The following is an 11,996-nucleotide window of genomic DNA, read 5'->3' as shown; positions in this document are numbered from 1 at the left end:
CAGGGATGGCTCTGGAGAGGTAGATAGGCAGACTGCCTGCTGGTGAGGCATTTGGACTTTCTCCTGCAGTTAACTGGGAGTTAAAGCAGGATATTACAATAAAGGAGGTCCATGATCCGGTGTGGTTGTTTTAGAACAATGACTCTGGCTCTGGGTAGAGGATAGATTAAGGAAGTGAGTGATTACAGGCAGGGAAGTAATTAGAAACCTATCACACAAAAATCAGACACGAAATGAGAACCTGAAGAACTGATACCTCGAGGGTTTCCTGACCTACTGACTGACTGTTGTGAGGGGGAAGCAAGCACACTATTGGCCTGGGCGAGTGAGTGAGCGGCAGTCCTATAAACCAGAATAGAGATTCCAGGAGGAGGTACATATTTTGGTGAGAGGACGCGGGAGGAAGATAAGATGTTCATTTTGGGAGAGTGAATCATGCATATGGAGATCTGTATTTGAAGCAGAATTCCAACGAGGTCTGGGCTGAAAATACAGACTTGGGAGTCACGCAGAAGTGGTGGTGGTGGAGGAAGCTGTGGGCAGTGCTGAGAAGGCCCAGGCAAGTGGTGATTGAGGAAGAGAGATCTGACAAGAAGGAAGAGGAGGCATCCAGAGCTGGAGGAGGAAAATTAGGAGAATGAGTGTCAGTGAAACAAAGATAAAGGAAATTAAACGAAAAAATAAATAAAAAGCTACAAGGAGTGGTTAGTCTTGAAGCTGCAGAGAAGCCTTGTAAGGTAAGGAATGAAAAGATGTGTGTGTGTGAGAGAGAGAGAGAGAGAGAGGGAGAGAGAGAGAGAGAGAGAAAGTGATGACTACTCTTGGGACCTAATTAGAGCCAATGGATTGGTGAACACAAAGACAAATCACCAATACATGAGAATGGAAGAGGAGGTGAAGAGGTAAAGACGGTGGGCAGAATATGACGCAGGGCTGGAGGTGAAGGACAACATTTTATTTTTGAAGAAATGGAAGAAGCTAGAATCTTTTAAAAGATGAGGCTTGGAGATTCGGGGGGGGGGGGGGGGTTGCGATGAGAGAGGGAATAGGAGAACCAAGATCTTGAAGAATTTTGAGAAGAGACTATTCCAGATATGCAGGGGAAACTTCCACCTCCACTTTGCCAGGTTCAGATTAAGTCTGAAGGTGGCAAAGCAGCAAATGAGTGAAGTCTCACCTGAATGCATTCACTTTCCAAGTGGAACAAGGTCACAGTATCGGTCATGCTGAGAATAGCGGGGCAAGATGGAATAGTAAGCCCAAGAAAAGTGAGAAAAAAATGGAAATCTGCAATATTCCGAATGGGAAACGAAAGCAGAGCAGAGAAACAAAGATTTTTCCGGCACTGTTTATATGCTATGTTCACATGTTAGGGGGGTGGAGGTGGAAGAAGAGGCAGATTGAATAGACAAAAAAGAGGCATAATTGATGACTCCTGGAGAAAGTGCTCAGCTTTGCATAGGGGAGGAAAATCTTTTCCTCTGACTTGAGAAGGAAGAAAGTGAAGGTTTCTGGACAAAGTCATGCACTTTGTAAATAATCTCTTGAGAGTCTTACGAACAAGGTGGAGAAATTTGGACTGGATGCAAAGGCTATTAAGTAGACAAATATCTCATTGAATCAATGCTGATTAATGGTTTGATGCCTGTGTGGAGGGAGAATTCTATTTGCATGGCCAAGGATTCTGTCCTTGGCCCTGTCCTGTCAAGCATTTTTTTTTTTTTTTTAAATTCAGTGCCTTGGATGAGACACATAAAGCTTGCTCATCAAATATGTGAATGACATGAAGCCAGAAGGGATAAAGATGACAGAAATACGGGATGACAGAATTAGGATCTAAAGAGTTATTGGCAGGGTGAAGTAATTGGTTGAATCTAATAAGACAAAAATAAATAAAAATACATATACAATATTTTACCCAGATGAAAAAATAAAACAAAAATCAACAATGGAACTAGACAGTTTCAGGAAGGTGTAGGAGGTACTTAGTTAAGCAAGGTCACACATAAACAAATGTTTCAAAATGTCATTTGGAGTAAATAAGTGATATGATTCATGACCATATGAACTTTTGCAAACTAATTGTTGAATTTTCAGAAATTTTACAATCTAGTTGTCAAACACAGTCATTATTAAAAATTAAACTACACAAATTTAAAATTAAGTAAATTATATTAAAAACAAATTAATAAGTACTCAAAATGTATCACTTGGTTTGGTTTGTTTTTACTACTGTCTAAACTGTGCAGATTATTTATTTCTATTGTATCTATTTGCTGGGAACACTATATAATGCTGTTTTGCTGTGCATGTCTTCCCGGCTCTACATTTGGTGATGACACATTTGTAGCTTGAAATAGGACATGGTGAGAATATTTACACCATTGAAATGGGCAAAAGCTGCAAATCATGTCTGCTTACCCCTAACCCCTTGAGAGCCAGTTGTTAAACATTTATGAGAACACTCCTGAATAGGTTCACAATTTAATGGTATGGTGGTGGGACACACATACACACAGATCTTACAGGTCTGTGATGTATTGATTGATATTGAACATCTAAAATTAGGGCACTGATTTATTCCTTTCTCACCTCAAGGGTAATTATTAAGTAGGGATGCTACATTTTAAGCACTGTTGATAAATTATAGTATGTTAAAAGGAGGTAGGAGAATGCCAGAATGAAAGGACTCAAAATCTTGTTAAATGAAAAATAGCTCAAGAGATGCTTAGTATGCAAAAGACAGTGAATATGGATGAGCTATATTTAAACACTTGCTGAAATAATATGTGAAAGAGATATTACCCTAAGTGGCCCCAAGGTTTACAAATAGAACTAAAGGTGGGAAACAAATATCAATTTCTATAGAAACAAATAAGGACAATGAATAGGGACAACAAATATCGCAAGCATTCTCAAAAGTTAAAAAAATGAAAAGCTTTGGAAGTAACATACTTTCCTTCAAGCACAACATGTTTTAACATTTGGTAACATCAAACAAGGACCTGGGTCAGATGACCTTACAGGTATCATCCAAACTTCCGGAATCTTTGAAGTTCAGGAACATTTAATGAAAATGACTGAAGGTATGCCCAGTCTAGTTTCTGTGAAACCAATTACTTGAAGACTTATTAAGGAGGGTCCCATATCCTCATTTTCCTTCAGACCATTAAACACATCCATTCAATGAAGGCCTCCAGAAGACAACAATATGCTAAAATGAGAAAGACTCCTTTAGGAGTGAGGATGAGATATTAGGAGTAAGGATGACAAAACCTGAATGAGAAACTCCCTCATCTTAAAAAACGTAAATAAAATTTGAGTCACTAGTTAGTTACAGGGACATAGACAAGATGACATTTTTGAGCTCCAATTTCAGTACCTCAAACCTTTCAATGCTGTGCAGGCTAAATAAATGGATTAAAATATATGTAAACTAATATGAATATAATATCATTTTCTAGTAGTAAATGTCTTTATGTGGGTCAAAGAGACTGTGGTGTGGACTGAAGTGTAGTGCAATTATAGATGATCTGGGAGAAATAGTACATGCTAATTTTGCCTGGGAACACCAGAGAGGTGTATTTCAAACAACAGAGAATCTTAAAACTTGAATGGTAGAATTTTTTTGTTGAATTTTAGAGAAGTTTGAGGCTTTGAGACGAAAGAAAGAATAGAGACTTGGAAATAGAAAGCCAAATAATCAGCAGAGCAATTTTGGAGGATCTAACAGGTACTAGAGGGATTTAAAGGAATACCAGATGAAAATTGTTGGAAATAAATATCCCAGAGCCTTAAGGACAGAGAATGGGGAAGCCTATTCAAGAAAATTCCGAGGACAGAGTACATTAGCCACTCTAAGTATGTTTTGGATGGCTTCACTATGAAGAATTTTAATGTAAAGAAGAGTAGACTTGGATTTCAGACAGAAAAAGATCAAGGTTGTATAAGCACAAAAAGCTCGGTTCTAGACTTGACAGAATCATGGCGGACTGGGGAAAGGGAACAGAAGAAAAATAAACCAAGGGATTGTATTATAGGATGAGCTGCCCTGTTTGAATGAAGGTTAAAATTAATAATGTTTAAGTGAAATCCACCAATGCTTCAAGTCAATGTGAGCAAATTAAATAATATGAAGCCATATATCTGAAATTTCTCTTACTGTCCAACCACACGTTGTAGACTATACAACACCTTCCAAAGCCTATAGTCTATCAAAAATAGTAAAAGAGGTATCATGAGACATGGAAGAGGATGAAAGGTGACGAGTTTAGGGGTACAGTCTTTGGAGGACACCTCTCTGACTCCCCACAGAGTGGCAGTTAACATTTAATGGAACACAAATGGGGAGCCTCATGTTCGGACCCCACCAGGAGGGCTGCACTTTGTCACTTCCCAAGCCATGTACACTCTAGAAGGAAGTTTAGAATGGGACAAATTCAGGATAGGAGTGGAGCTGGTGAGAAACAGCCATTCTGTATAGAATAAAAATCACAATTACGGATTAAAACAACTGGGGATCCTGAAAGTTTGAAATTTAATTAAACAGCCTTCCTCCCTCTTTTTTTTCCCCCTTCTCACCTCCTTTTTTTCCCTTTCTCTCTCCCTTTCTCCCACCTTCTTATCCTTTAACAAGGGTTTATTGAAGACTTAATGGCTCTGTATCAATACTAGAAACCAGAAGCAAATTTACAAAGAAGCTAATTCAGCTTAAGCTTTAGGGCTCCCTACTCACATCGCCATGAGCCACGGGTCTGTACATTTGTATAAAATTTGAAAGAGTAAGATATCTTAATAACAACCCATTCAACTTCTGTCTCTTTCTACTTAAACTTCCCCTCAACCACATTTCCCCTCAAGTCAGGTTGTGTTGAGTTGCTGTGGGCAGTTCCCGGAACTGGGTAAGATGTGGTTGTATTGGTGTTACATTTAAATTGGATTTAATGGAATATATTTATGTTTCTTCTTAGGGTTTTTATGTACATAAAGTTATTGCTAGCGATTCATGGTTGCAAGGAATACAGGGAGCCAACTCACTGGGCATGGTCACCTGAAGTGCAGAACTAGAGGCTGAATTCAAATGCAAACATCACTTGGCTTATGTCATGTAGCGCCTGAGTCATGTGGTAAAGATGAGAAACAAGATTTGAAATGTATGAACCAGAATCCAGTCTGTAGGGAATTTTTCCAATCATCAGCTGTATAAAATTTAATGTGTGAGAATCAATTTTTACCAAAGCCTAACCAAAACCAAAGTTTTTTTCTGTTAGGAATAAATTTGATAATGCCACATAATTAATAATTCATAATTTATAAACGTACCATGCATATATTTTTTTTCTCTTTCCAGAGCAACTATTTGGAATTTCTCAGAATTCCTGTGTTTTGTATTACCTCTTGTGCCCTTTACCAAAAACACATCGGTATGTGGAAGTCTCATGGTTTAAGCCCCACAACTATTAAGAATAAAAACAAATCCAGTCAACTGTGTTAGAGGAAAGACTAGATTATCTTTCAATTCTCCTTCAGAATATTGCATTACAAAGTCATTGTTTTACAGAGATGATGAGAAAACATGCAGCCAAAAATGTAGGAATTATAGAGATGTGCTAGGCATGTAGCATTTTAAAATACTACATTTGTTCTTCTGAATTTTGTGGTATTTATGGTAAAAATCATTTATATATATATATATAAATTCTTATTCCAAATAAATATCCATTTTCATACTAAACTTATATCCTTTTTCTTAAGGAAGTCTTCCCTAAATCATAAAAGCTTTAAGTCCCTTAAAACCCACCTATACCCCTGCTAAAGACACGAGAAACAAATAAAAAAAAGGGGGGGGGGACTCAGTTGGTTAAGCCACTGCCTTCAGCTCAGGTTGTGATCCCGGAGTTCGGTGTTGGGGGATGGAATCCCGCATCGAGTTCCCAGCTCCTCTGGAAGTCTGCTTCTTCCTCTGACCTTCTCCCCTCTTGTGCTCTCTCTCACTCTCTCTCTCTCTCTCTCAAATAAATAAATAAAATCTTAAAAAAAAAAAAAAACTAAGACATGCAGTTAGAGAAAGACAATTATCATATGATTTCATTCATATGTGGAATTTAAGAAACAAAACAGATGAACATAGGGGAGGGGAAGGAAGAATAAAATAAGATAAAAACAAAGAGGGAGGCAAACCTTAAGAGACTCTTGACTATAGGCAGTAAACTGAGGGTTGCTGGTGGTGGGGGGATGGGTAACTGGGTGAGGGGCCTTCAGGAAGGCACTTGATGTAATGAATCACTAAATTCTACCCCTGAGACTAAAAAAAGAAAAAGAAAAGTAAGTCACCGTTCTTACCATCCAGGAATGCACATTGCAGGGAGGAGACAGGCTGGCAAATAAGCCATCACAAAACTTCAGGGGAATAGAGAAGTATGAGAAACATTCTGTGGTTCTTTCCATGACCAATTCAAATGAAACTCTCATTTCAGCCCCCGATCCTGTGTTGGTGGTGGAGGTTTGTGTGACCTGATGGAATTTTTCACATCACCTGCTATTAATATACTCCCAAAGCCCCTGAGTTAGTTCTGTTTGCTCAGGCAATCACAAGCTTCCTCAGGAGCTGCGTCTTAGCTTGTGGGCCACAGGTCTTTCATCTCCTCCGGAGCCACCAGCACAGCACAGGTCTCCTCACGGAGATTCCTGTGTTCTGGGATATTGACTACTCACAGACTCAGATGGCCTCCAGTGCTCTGGAAGGAGAAACTCAGAGGGGATTTGAGGCAAATTCGGAACGATGGGTCGAGATTGAGGGGGTCCTAAAAGTCATCCACGTCCTTGTCTGTCAGCAGGAAGCAGGATGAATTCTGGCGGTGAGGCCATACCGAAATGCTATCAGCCTAATTAATGTGGTGACATCATTTCACAGAGGCTTGCCTCTCCCTGGATCCCAACGTAGCCACGTCTGCCTGGAAACCTTTCGCAGGCTCAGACAACTGCTGAGTCTTCTTTCTTACAATCTGATCCTGCGATACACTTGAAACTTGAAATGCTTCCTGAAAATGAATGCTTTCAGAATGGACTCATCACCTCCCTCACCGTACCAGCCCATTTTCTGGACCTCCTCATGCCCGGGTTTGGTATTTTCAGTCTCCAGGCTTCCCAGGCCCAATCTCCAAACCATTTTCAGTTCTCCTGTTTTCTTCTTCCCCTAGGAGATTCTTCTGTGAGGTGAATGAGACAAAACAAGGGAGAGTATGATATACATGGTACCTGGAACATACTAGGCACTCAGCAAGTGACAGTTCACTTTTTCTCCACCTTTCCTCCCAGAACTAGGCATTAGAACAATTCCACGATTCTCTCACCAGGTCCCAGTGTGTCCTTCTCTCTATTCCATACTATACAATATTACGACAGGTATTGTCTAAACTATTCCTATAACAAACCTTATGTCTAATCCCCTATAGGATGTTGACTTGTATTCCTCAAAAACCTACCTAAATTCTAACCCCCCTTCTATGAATGTGACCTTACTTGAATAAAGGATCTTTGCAGATAATTAATTTAAGGATCTTGAAATGAGATCATCCTGGATTTAGAATGGACCCTAGATTCAATGATGATTGTCCTTATAAAAGAGGAAAAGATAGAGGGAGGGAAGACCCATGTGGAAATGGAGGCAGAGATTGGAGTGATGCATCTTCAGACCAAGGAATGCCAAGGACTGCCCACACCACCACAGACTAGGTGAACGGTATGGAATGGATTCTCCCCCAGAGGTTCAAGAAAGAATTAATGCAGTCAACATTAAATTTCAACTCCCAGAAATGTGAAAGAATAAAATTTTTTTGAATATTTATTTACCTCAGAGAGAGACAGAAAGAGCACAAGTTGGGGGAGGGACAGAGGAGATGGAGCAGCAGGCTCCTCGCTGAACAGGGAGCCCAATGTGGGTCTCAATCCCAGGACCCTGAGATCATGACCTGAGCAGAAGGCAGATGCTTCACTGAATGAGTCACCCAGGTGCTCCTGAAACAATAGTTTTATGTTGTTAAGCCCCCAGGTTTGTGGAAATTTGTATAGCAGCCCTAGGACACCCTGTTTGCCCATCCGGATGTGACCTGCCCTGCTAAATTTCTTTCTTATGACCCTCCTGTACAACTGCCCCTCTTCTCCATATTGACAATACCTTAATCATGCAGTGAGAGGTGGTACATTTTACCTTTCCAATATGACCCCTTTCCTTTCTCTAAAATTCAACATGTCTTCTGTACTTGTCCAAATCCTAATCATGAAATGGAAGGTAAACCCTAGTCCAGTGACTTCTCTTATGTTCTAAATTCTTGTAACATACATGTGACATTGAATCACGTTTTGTCCAAACAGCATTTGTTTCATTTTTCACATATGTCTATCTCTTTGAGGGTGGGATGTTTCTGTAACACAGAAAATGTTGAATAAGTAAGTGATGTCCAAAAGTACTGATGGAGAATGCAAGTGTTATGGGCAGAATTGGGTCCTTCAAAAGACATATATTGAAGCCGTAACCAGTACCTCAGAATGGGACTGTATTTGGAGACAGAGTTTTTTGAAGAGGCAATCGAGGTTAAATGAGGTCATATGAGTGGGCTTTAATCCCGTATGACTGATATCTTTTAAGGAGAAGATATTTGGACACACAGAGACACCGGGAATTCAAGTGCATAGGACAACCAGGTGAGAAGACAATAAAAGGGTGGCGATCTACAAAGCCACGGAGAGAGGCCTGGAATAGATACTTCCTGCAGAGCCCTCAGAGGAAACCAATCCTTCCATTGGACTTCCAGTTTCCAGAACAGTGAGAAAATAAATGTCTATTGTTTAAGGCACACAGTTTGTCGTATTTTGTTATGGCAGTCTTAGTACCAGAACACAGCAGGTAAAAAGCTAAGACTGAAAATCAAAAAATAAACTCCTAAAAGGGGGAGTAAAAAGATGAACATATTTTCTACCTGCACTGCCGACGCTCTTCTCTCAAGTGCCAGTCTCATTCCTAAAATGACATACTCTGATGGAGCCCTTCATAAAGCCCAGAGTCTTCCAGGTTTATTATGAAAACAATATCACTTTAGTATGAAGTTCAAAGAGATCTGAGAGTGGAACTGGCACCTGACCTCCACCACTCTTCACCCTCTTCTAGAATGATGTTGCTGCCTAACCTACAGGTAGGAAGTTATCTGACAGTTTCATGAGATAACCTGCCAATTAAAATTATATAAAGTTCAACCATGGGGCTTAAGCCCAGGCATTTTCTGGGATGGGTTGTCAGAGGATGAGGATTAGTGACTCCATGGAACAGTTGGCTGACAATACTGATATTTTATTTCATTTTTTTATTATTTTATTTTTGTTGTTTTATTTTATTTTATTTTATTTTATTTGCCAAGATCAGATCAGTGTGTGCTTTTCTCCTTCTCATTCTTTTACCATCCTATAACCTCCATTGCTCAGGATAAAAATGTATTGGAATTGATTCCATAATATTTAAACTGAATTTGGAATTCTGAGCTCACTTCTGTAAAGTAGTTTTAGAGTTCATTGACTGAAGGTAGTATGTCTGGAGGGCATTCAGAATGGCAAAGACCCCAAATACAGAAGCACCTGGGGGTATTTGAAGCATATGATGTTTGGTCAGAAGTATACAGAGGGCTTGCTGTTGGGTGAGGGTATCAGCTTGTTCTCCATGGCTCTTGAGGTGAGGGCTGGGTCTCTTAGGTGGACCTTGCAGAATGCTGGTGTCCTTTCAACACAAAGACTTCCACTGCATCGTCTAATCCCCTAAGGACCAGAGGTAATGAGGTGGTAGAGGTCCATTCAATGCCATGTAGCTTAGTGGATAAGAGGGTTTTGGAGTCCTAGCTTTACCTCTTATTAGCCATGTGACCTAGGCTAGGTACTTAATTCACTTAGCTTTAGTATCCCTATCAAAATGGGATTAACAATCACACCTCCCTCATTTAGGTATTAGATGAAATAGTGCATGTCAACCACTGGAGAAACTGGTGCCAAGAGGGAGGTTTAATGTATTTAGTCACAGAGTTCATCCACGCCTATGCCTTGTTTCGAGCTCTAGTCTCTGTCTGACTTCATTATGTCAAGATGTTTCCAAGGTCCCTTCCAAAAAATAAAAGGGAAAGCGGAGAGGAGTGAATTGAAAAGGAAAGGACTTGGCCCCTTTCTACGGCCAACTTGGTTGCCATAGTTGACAAAATGGTCTTATCAGTGAAGTGATGTGTCTGTTTAAACACCATTTCTTCTCCTTTGCCCCCAGTCCTCATCTCCTCAGTTTCCTTTCTTTTCCACTCTTCGGCCCCAGGCAGGCAGGTGGGATCATCATCACCCATAACTGGAATGTCTGTGATGGAGCTGGTTCTTACCCATTCTTTGTTCTCCTCTACCACTTCCAAGCAAAGAAGTTTGTTTTTGAAAGCTGACTCTGACTAGACTCGTTATAACATCAAAAAAATATTAAACTCAGAGTTTAACTCTGTTTCCTATCATAAAATATGAAAATTAATAAGTAAATAAGAGTAAAAGAACAAGGAAGGAAGGATTTGAAGCAGGTCATGCTCAGAAAAACCTCTGGGGGTAATGTATAACCATCACCCCTTGGATGTCTCACTGAGATAGTCCCTTCTGAGATGGATGTACCTCAGATTTTGTTAAAATGTATTAAGCACCTATTAAGCTCAGTGATCCTGATAATATGTATGATAATAAGCTGTCTGGTTGACACCTATTAACTAGGCTTGTGTCTAGGAGAGACTAGAAAGAATGTGAGGTGTTTAATTGGGGATGCTTGCTGTCACTAATGGACAACAAGAAATAGTTTGGCAAGTTCTTCGAGACATTTAAAAATGCCATCAAATTTTCGGAAAAGTACAGTCTCTGAGGTAAAGCTCGTATGAAGTAAGAATGGCTCCATTCTAATATACGCTTTACATACATTATATTACTTGGTCCTCCCAACTTGTTGACATTATAATCCCTATTTGACAGATTAGAAAATTAGGTCAGAGAGGGTCATTAGCATTCTTAAGATCCCACAGTACCATACATCTAAAAATCATTTTATATACACTTTTTCTTAAAGTATTTTCCTTTACTCAAATGATGAAAGAGCATGGAAGGAATTGAAGACATAGACATCACATTATATGGTTTCTTCTTATAACAATTAAGTTTTTAAACTTTTTAAGGATTATATTCATCTATTTGAGAGAGAGAAAGAAAGGGAGAGACAGAGCACAAGCCAAGGGGGAGCAGCAGAGGGAGAGGAAGAAGCAGACTTCCCAGTGTACAGGGAGCCTGAAGACATGGGGCGATCCCAGGACCCTGAGATCATGACCTGAGCTGAAGGCAGAGGCTTAACCAACTGAGCCACCCAGGCGCCCCTGTCTTTTATTCTTCTTGACCAAACTATAAAATATCACTTTGGGTGCCATTAGTATTACAGACTTATTTTTCAAATGTGCTCCACTTTTTAAGTAAAATTAAAAGAAACTCCAATTTTCAAACAGGCTTGAGTGCATTAAAAACCACCCTGTGATTTTAGATATGAATGCTGATTCCTAAACACTAGTTATCATTTTCTTACCTTAAGTGCTTCAAAAGTTTAAAATACTACATATTCATGTGGGTTTCTCAAGGACATTTGAGCATATATGAGATATGTTTTTGTGCATATTTAAGCTTATATATATGTGTTTTAGATTATATGAAGACTGAGAACCGTATACATGTCTATTTACATATTTCTTCATTTTTTTGAGACAACTTAACCTCACAATGATTAAATGTACATAAAATCTAAATAGCAAATATAACTTATATTGGTACAGGTCTGACTACGGTGTCCTTTGCTCTTATATTATCGAAAAGAGAAGAGTTAGTAAAGAAATACAAGCTTTTCCGCAAGCCCCTCTTCCCTAAAACACATTCCATCCAATCTCCTGAACTGGCTGGAATAC

The sequence above is a fragment of the Meles meles genome, chromosome 4 (genome assembly GCF_922984935.1).
Source record: "Meles meles chromosome 4, mMelMel3.1 paternal haplotype, whole genome shotgun sequence".
Taxonomy (NCBI): Eukaryota; Metazoa; Chordata; class Mammalia; order Carnivora; family Mustelidae; genus Meles; species Meles meles.
The sequence above is the reverse complement of the archived record's forward strand: the minus strand, read 5'-3'. Positions refer to the sequence as shown.